This window comes from Octopus sinensis, linkage group LG2 (genome assembly GCF_006345805.1).
Source record: "Octopus sinensis linkage group LG2, ASM634580v1, whole genome shotgun sequence".
NCBI classification, from domain to species: domain Eukaryota; kingdom Metazoa; phylum Mollusca; class Cephalopoda; order Octopoda; family Octopodidae; genus Octopus; species Octopus sinensis.
Genome location: NC_042998.1, coordinates 153,122,184 through 153,130,793, shown reverse-complemented (window position 1 = coordinate 153,130,793; position 8,610 = coordinate 153,122,184). Strand labels below are relative to the sequence as shown.

Genomic DNA, 8,610 nt, shown 5'->3' with positions numbered 1-8,610 from the left:
TTCTGTAAATTTTGCTTAATTGGAGTTTAAATTTTAAAAACTGGACCAGGCATGACGCGATGCATTATACTCTTAAAACTGCTAGGTAAATTGTAATTGAAGAAATCCTATATTGTAGATTTGTATAACTCCCAAGGGAGGCAGATAAAATCTGCCTTTTATAATAAGAGATATACAGACATACATATAATTATATATATATATACATTACATATATATACATATCAGACATACATATATATTATATAATATATATATATATATATATATATATATATATACTAGCAGTATCGCCCGGCGTTGCTCGGGTTGTAAGGGAAATAACTATATAAGCACTTTTAGAGAGTTATAGCCAAAAAATAGCAAAAAATGGAAAAAATATGATGGTAAATTTTTTGAAAAATCGTTGACTCATCGTAGACATTTTCAGAGAGTTACTTCCCTTATATAATAGCGAAAAAATACATTAAAATGGAAAAAAAACGATGGGAATTTTTTTTTTAAATCGTAGACTCATGTAGACGCTTTCTTAGCCATTTCTGTTTTGGTGTCTTCAAGCCATGAAGTCGTTGTTCTAAAAGAATGCTGGTCTCCTTGACAACGCATTACGACGTTGATTTCCTTACACTCTCTTCCCCACAGGTGCAGGTGTGAGCGTGGACGCCAACTCCGCCGCCATCGACACAGGAAAAATTATGCATTAAAATGGAATAAAAAATGATGTTAAATTATTTTTAAAATCGTAGACTCATCGTAGACGCGCGCTAATACTCAGATGGGCTCGATATGAATCACGACTATAAGTTACCCGAATTTGGTTAAACTGCACCGCAAAATGTGGGAGTAGTTAGGAATCTAAATCAAAGGGGACAGAGACTCACACAACTACAGTTTTATATATATACAGATATACATAGCGCAGTAGTGGTGAGATGTGACAGCAAAGAAAAGCATACATTCACTCTCTGCATGCAATTAGACTCGGAAAGTTCGTGAGGAACCCATTGACCCAATTTGCTGACTTTTCCGATAGCACACAGGTCTCAATGAATGGTTGAATGACCAAATCCAAGCTTCTCTGCTAGTTCCTCAACAGTTACGATGAGATTTTGTTCCACCAGGGTTTTCAGGATGTCCTTGTCAAGTTCTACAGATCTTTCAGGATGAGGCTCGTCTTCTAGGCTGTTCCAATATAGCTTTGAAAAAAATAGCTGTTAAAATCGAAATGCACTCTTCAAAACTTGCACTATGAATAAGGACAAGATAAAATTACTACCTGCTTTTATAGCAAGTTAATATAAGTAGTTTATCCCATTCCCCTCTGACTTTTAGTTCAAGCTGTTGAAAAAACCGCATTATTATATATATATACATACATACATACATACATACATATACACACACACTCTCTCTCTCACACACATGCACACATTTATATTCTGTTATTCTTTTATATGTTTCAGCCTTGAGGTTGTGGCCATGCTGGATCATGTGTGTGTGTGTGTGTGTGTGTGTCTGTCTGTCTGTCTGTATGTATATAGTATATAGTATGTGTGTGAACAATAATATTTTCAACAGATGTGTTGCAAATGTATCTGATTGTTCTCAAGCTTCAATACTGTGTGTGTGTGTATGTGTGTGTGTGTGTGTGTATGTATATGTATGTATGTATATGTATGTATGTATGTGTGTATGTATGTGTGTGTGTGTGTATGTATGTATGTGTGTGTGTGTATGTATGTATGTATGTATGTATGAGTGTATGTTTACTTTATTACTAACACAAGCCACTACGGTTATTGAATGTAAAGTCTTCCTCAAATCACTATCTCTGGCTATTTACTCTCTTCCAAGAACATTTTCACTCACACTTATGTGTTAGCTTCCCATACATTTTACTCATGTATCTATCAGCGTGATAGAGAGAAACAATATTACATCTAGTTTCACTTTATTCGTTGCCCACTGTGTGTGTGCGTTTGCGTGTGGTGGTGTAACCAGACTAAGAAAAGCATTTGACACACACACCAGAATGTGAGTTTTCTGTAAATTTTGCTTAATTGGAGTTTAAATTTTAAAAACTGGACCTGGCATGACGCGATGCATTGTACTCTTAAAAATGGTAGGTAAATTGTAATTGAAGAAATCCTATATTGTAGATTTGTATAACTCCCAAAGGGAGGCAGATAAAATCTGCCTTTTATAATAAGAGATATATATATGTATATATATATATATATATATGTATATATATAGTATATGTATATATGTTATATGTATAGATATATATATAAGTATATATATATAATAAGATATATATATATATATATAAGTATATATTATATATATATATGTATATGTATATATATATAGTAATATATATTATATATATGTATATATATGTATATGTAATATATGTATATGTATATGTATATGTAATATATATGTATATGTATATATATGTATATATTGTATTGTATTATGTATATGTATATGTATATATATGTATATGTATATATATGTATATTATATATATGTATATATATATATATGTATATATATATATGTATATATATATATATGTATATATATATATATGTATATATATATATATATATCTATATATATATATATATACTTTGTTTAAATGCAGCAGATATATAACAAATGCTGTTACTCAGTTTCACGTTCCCATTCGTCAGACAGTTTTGTTAAAATAGAACAGTTGTTCTATCTCAACACAACTATCTGATGAACGGTAATATGAAACTCCGAGTAACGGTTTTCCTTATATTTCTACTGGTTTTAAATAAAGTGTATTACTCTACTTTTGGTATTTGAGTATTCCTTTCTCCACCTTGTTTCACATTTATGTGCACACTCCGGTATATATATGTAAATGTAATATGTAACAATTATTTGGTAGCCATAATAAAACTCTGAGTTTTAGATGCTGAGATGGAAATCCACACCGCCATCTGTTCAGTTATCCAGCCATCAGAATAGATGCTATGAAAAATGACCATTATACAAACAGAAATTACTATGTGATTGACCATTATTAAGACAAAAGCCCTCTTTGAATGACCGCTAAGTGTGGGGATGGAGTAAAAGTAAGGGGGTAAAAAAGTTCATATTATTCACGTAAGCGTGCATGTTCATACCTACACATGCGGGTGCAGGTGAGGTTGTGTACATTTCAAGTGAGGGTGGATGAGTGTATACTTTTAATTTTTTTTTACTTATTATTGATCATTTTACTTATTATTTTACTTATTATTGATCATTCGTTTCTATACTCTTTGAGGTCTCGTTATATGTTTTAAAAAATATTTTTTTTTTGTTATTTATGTTTGGCTATGTTTTGAGTTGCATAATAGTGGTTTTATCTCTAATTTATATTTTATATATTTATATTGTGAAATTTGATTTAATACTAAATTGAATTTTTCTCTGTTAGTTTGAAGTTATACTCCCTAATATTATTATTATTATTATTATTATTATTCTTATATAATTATTTATATAATTTATCTAATAATTATCTAATTATTTTCCCCCTCAAATTCAGTAATTTTGTTGCAGAGAATTCCCTACGAATTATATTCAAAATCGTTGCTTCGAGGTTGGTTCGCCTGCCCTCCCACCCCCTCCACCAATACCGGAAGTTTCTACCGCCCTCCCACCCCCTCCACCAATACCGGAAGTTTCTACCGTCCTCCCACCCCCTCCACCAATACCGGATGCTTTTACCGTCCTCCCACCCCCTCCACCAATACCGGAAGTTTCTATCGCCCTCCCACCCCCTCCACCAATACCGGAATTTTCTACCGCCCTCCCACCCCCTCCACCAATACCGGAAGTTTCTACTTCCTCCCACCCCCTCCACCAATACGGAAGTTTCTACCGCTCTCCCACCCCCTCCAGCAATACCGGAAGTTTCTACCCCTGTCTTACTTGACTATCCCCCCCCGAGTATACCCCCACTCGCACCTCTATGTAGGGTTTATTTGATCATTAGCGCAAAAACTGTGAAATGTATGCAGGTTGTAGTCTAGTGTTTCCATATGAAATCTGCCAAATGCAAGCTTTCTTTTCAGGTACATGACACGGCTGTCCCTCATCCCAGGGTCTCAGGGGCCCACACCTCCCACACCCTCAGAGTTGGCACACTCAATGTTGGCACATTGAAAGGTAGATCTGGAGAGATTGTAGAGCTGCTTGAACGGAGACGTGTGGATTTATGCTGCATCCAGGAAGTAAGGTGGAGAGGAGGTTCCGCTAGGCTCCTCATGGGCAAGAAACACAGGTACAAGATTTTCTGGGCAGGGAACACTGACGGGGTCAGGGGCGTGGGTATACTTCTTGTGGAGAAATGGGTAGATAAGGTAATTGAGGTAGTCAGAGTAAGTGACAGAGTACTTAAAATTAAATTAGTGCTTCACCATAGGTCAGCTACCATCATCTCGGCATATGACCCTCAACCAGGGCTACCGGAAGGACAAAAAGACTAATTCTATGACACCCTATTGCGGACTACCTCGTTGACAAATGACAGTGACCTTCTCTTCGTGGCAGGTGATTTCAATGGACATGTTGGACGGCATGTCGGTGGCTTCCATGGCGTTCATGGAGGCTATGGTTTTGGCTCTCGTAATGAGGAGGGAACCAGGCTGCTGGAGTTCTGCGATGCAAATGACCTTATGGTCTGCAATACTAACATCAGGAAACCCACCTCTCACCTAGTCACCTACTGTTCTGGCAGACACACTAGCCAGATTGACTACATCCTTGCCAGAAAAAGGGAAAGAGGGCTGCTTATAAATGCCAAAACCTTTCCAGGCGAAGAATGTACTCCTCAACATAGATTAGTAGTTAGCGACTTCAGGATCAGAGCTAAATGGTTGCCCAGAAGAAGATCAGCTTGGAGGAGAAGGGTCTGGAAGCTTAAAGATCCTGCAAATGGACAGAGATTTAGAGACATACTACTCGAAGCCTTTGACGAAATAGAAGGGGATATAGCTTCACTTAATGTGGAAGACAACTGGAGATTTCTACGGGACAATCTGCTGAGAGCCACTGACCAGATCAGTGGATGGAGCAAAGTACCATCTCGACCCAGAGTAACGTGGTGGTGGAACACTGTGGTTGCCAGGGCTATTAGACAGAAGAGACAGGCTTGGAAGGACTGGAAGAACGGTGGTAGCAGGGAATTGTATCAGACAGCCAGAAGGGAAGCTAGGAGACAGGTTTATTTAGCCAGAGGGGAAGCGGATAAGAAAAAAATTTGCCAATGTTCTGAGCCGTGAGGATGAAAGACTTGAGGTATTTCATGTTGCAAGACAGTGTGTGAGAGAGAATCGTGATGTGGTAGGAGAGAAATGTGTCTACATGGATGATGGTTCACTTGGGCTAAATGAGGATGCAAAGAGAGAGGTTTGGAGATGCCACTATGAAAGGTTGCTGAATAAAGAAAATGAATGGGATAAAGAGAGTCTGCCGAATGTCAACCCAACAGAGGGACCAGCTATCCGAGTTGACAATTCTTTGGTAGTTAAAGCAATTAGAAGCATGAAGACAGGGAAAGCCCCAGGCCCATCAGGAATTACTGCAGAGATGCTCAAAATATCTGGCAGTGTCGGCTATAACCTAGTCACCCGTATAGTCAACCAGGTGATACACGAAGGAGTCATACCCAATGACTGGTGTAGCAGCATACTAGTCAACTGCTACAAAGGTAAAGGTGACGCCCTAGATACAAATAATTACAGAGGTATCAAGTTGTTGGATCAAGGTTACGGAGAGGGTCATAGCCCAACTAATTAGAGAGAGAGTTAGTTTAGATGAGATGCAGTTTGGGTTCGTGCCTGGGAAAAGTACCACTGATGCTACATTCCTGGTAAGGCAGCTGCAGGAGAAATACCTAGCCAAAGATAAGCCCCTGTACCTGGCTTTTGTTGACATGGAGAAAGCCTTCGACAGGGTCCCCTGATCCCTTATCTGGTGGTCAATGAGGAAACTAGGGATAGATGAATGGCTGGTGAGGGCTGTGCAAGCCATGTACAGAGATGCCGTAAGTAAGGTTAGGGTTGGCAACATGTACACAGAAGAATTCAAAGTAGAGATTGGGGTCTACCAGGGTTCAGTACTCAGCCCCCTCCTATTTATCATAGTCCTCCAGGCAATTACGGAGGAATTCAAGACAGGTTGCCCCTGGGAGCTCCTGTATGCTGACGACCTTGCTCTAATTGCTGAGTCACTATCAGAACTGGAGGAGAAGTTCCAGGTGTGGAAGGAGGGTTTAGAATCGAGGGGCCTTAGAGTCAACCTAGCTAAAACCAAAGTACTAATAAGTAGGAAGGTAGACAATCCACAAGTGTCTTCAGGAAGATGGCCCTGCTCGATTTGTAGAAAAGGTGTAGGTAGAAACTCTATAAGATGTACCCAGTGTAAACTATGGACACATAAGAGGTGCAGCAATGTGAAAGATAGGCTAACTGGGAAGATAGTTTTTGTATGTGGCAGATGCTCGGGAGCATTAACCTCCAAAAATCTGCAGAAAACAACTTCCGTCACTTTCCAGGGGTAAAAACTAGAAGTAGTTGATAGCTTCTGTTATCTAGGTGACCAAGTCAGTAGTGGGGGTGGGTGCGTTGAAAGTGTAACTGCTAGAATAAGAATAGCCTGGGCAAAGTTTAGGGAGCTCTTACCTCTGCTGGTGACTAAAGGCCTCTCGCTCACAGTAAAAGGCAGACTGTATGATGCATGTGTACGAACAGCCATGCTACATGGCAATGAAACATGGGCCGTGACTGCTGAGGACATGTGTAAGCTCGCAAGGAATGAAGCCAGTATGCTCCGATGGATGTGTAACTCGACAGAGCGTTAGTACCTTGAGAGAAATGTTGTACCTAAGAAGCATCAGTTGTGGTGTGCAAGAGAGACGATTGCGCTGGTATGGTCATGTGGCGAGAATGGATGAAGATAGGTGTGTGAAAAAGTGCCAATCCCTAGCAGTTGAGGAAAACCTGGGACGAGGTGGTAAAGCACGACCTTCGAACTTTAGGCTTCACTGAGGAAATGACCAGCGACCGAGACCTTTGGAAATATGCTGTACGTGAGAAGACCAGGCAGGACAATTGAGCCCAGCCCACTTATGCATGCCTTTCCTCCCTTGGACACAAGGACCTGTTGAGGCAAGCGAAGTCGATATCGAGCCTCATCCAACGACAGGCACCCATGCCAACTCCATTTGCTTGTGAAGACATGTTGGGGCAAGTGAAATCGAAATCGGAATCGAAATTGAACCAATCCTATGACTGGCACCCGGCAGATGCCAGGACCCCTGGACTGGTGGTACGTAAAAAGCACTATCCGAATCATGGCCGATGCCAGCGCCGCCTCGACTGGCTTCCGTGCCAGTGGCACGTAAAATGCACTAATCCGACCGTGGCCATTGCCAGCCTCGCCTGGCACCTGTGCGGGTGGCACGTAAAAGGCACCCACTACACTCATGGAGTGGTTGGTGTTAGGAAGGGCATCCAGCTGTAGAAACATTGCCAGATAAGACTGGAGCCTGGTGCAGCCTTCTGGCTTCCTAGATTCCCGGTCGAACCGTCCAACCCATGCTAGCATGGAGAACGGACGTTAAACGATGATGATGATGATATATATATATATATATATATATATATATACATATGTGTGTATATATTTATCTATTTATCTATATATATATATATATATATATATATATATATATATATAATGTTTTAGTGGCAGATTCCCTTTGCGGATCTATTTCTAGCGTTCGAGTGACCACATGGTGAACTCTCTCTTATTATTTGTATTAATAATTTTTACTGTATCCCAGTTTTTTTATACGCTAGACCACTTGGCGTTTTTAATTGAAGTTATTAATTAATATTCAATTTTTTTCATCCTTATTGTGATTTTAATTATGTATATATACATATGTACATATTTATCTATTTATATATGTATATATTAAACAGCTTTGTTCCAAGTGTCTGTCAAGTTATCAAAATAATGTTCACATTTTTTTCTTTTGTGTTTGGCAGCAAATTCTCATGAGATTAATTTTCTCCGTTTTTATTTTTTGATGTAAAAGTATTGAAGAATAATCCCTAGATTTCTCTTTCAATACAAGATTTTACTATGCTTGTTTTATTATGCATTTTTATATTTTCCAGTATTACTAAATTCCTATTGATTGTGTATAAGAGAAGAAAAGTAATTGCATTCATATTTGGTCCATATGGGCATCATTTCAATTTGTCCAACCCAATGCCTTGTCTGTTTTAGTGACTTAGATCTATCCTCAAAGTTCTTAATAAGATTTCATTTCTTGTATCATAGTATCATCTTTTAGTGCCATAGTTTTGTTTTTAAGTATTTGTAAAATGGAAGATGTTCTCCATGTGTATTGAAATTAATGTGTCAAATGTTGTTCATCATAACTTACAGAAGAAATTTATGTACATCAGATAAAGAAGTGAACTTAAGACACTTTTTAAATATATTTTGTTACTTAATTTAGCATTGTGTTTGTTTTTGATTTTAATGTTACATATAATTAATATCTTGTGT

General features: G+C 38.4%; 1 protein-coding gene across 1 annotated transcript in view; it reads right to left on the bottom strand.

The window, feature by feature from the left end:
- LOC115228830 (mitogen-activated protein kinase kinase kinase 4) overlaps positions 1-8,514 on the bottom strand; it is a 183,196-nt gene extending 174,682 nt beyond the window's left edge. Inside the window, exon 1 of the mRNA XM_029799305.2 lies at positions 8,508-8,514. The gene's annotated coding sequence lies outside the window, so the exon portion shown is untranslated. The remainder of the gene's footprint in view (positions 1-8,507) is intronic.
- Between the last annotated feature and the right edge of the window lie 96 nt (positions 8,515-8,610).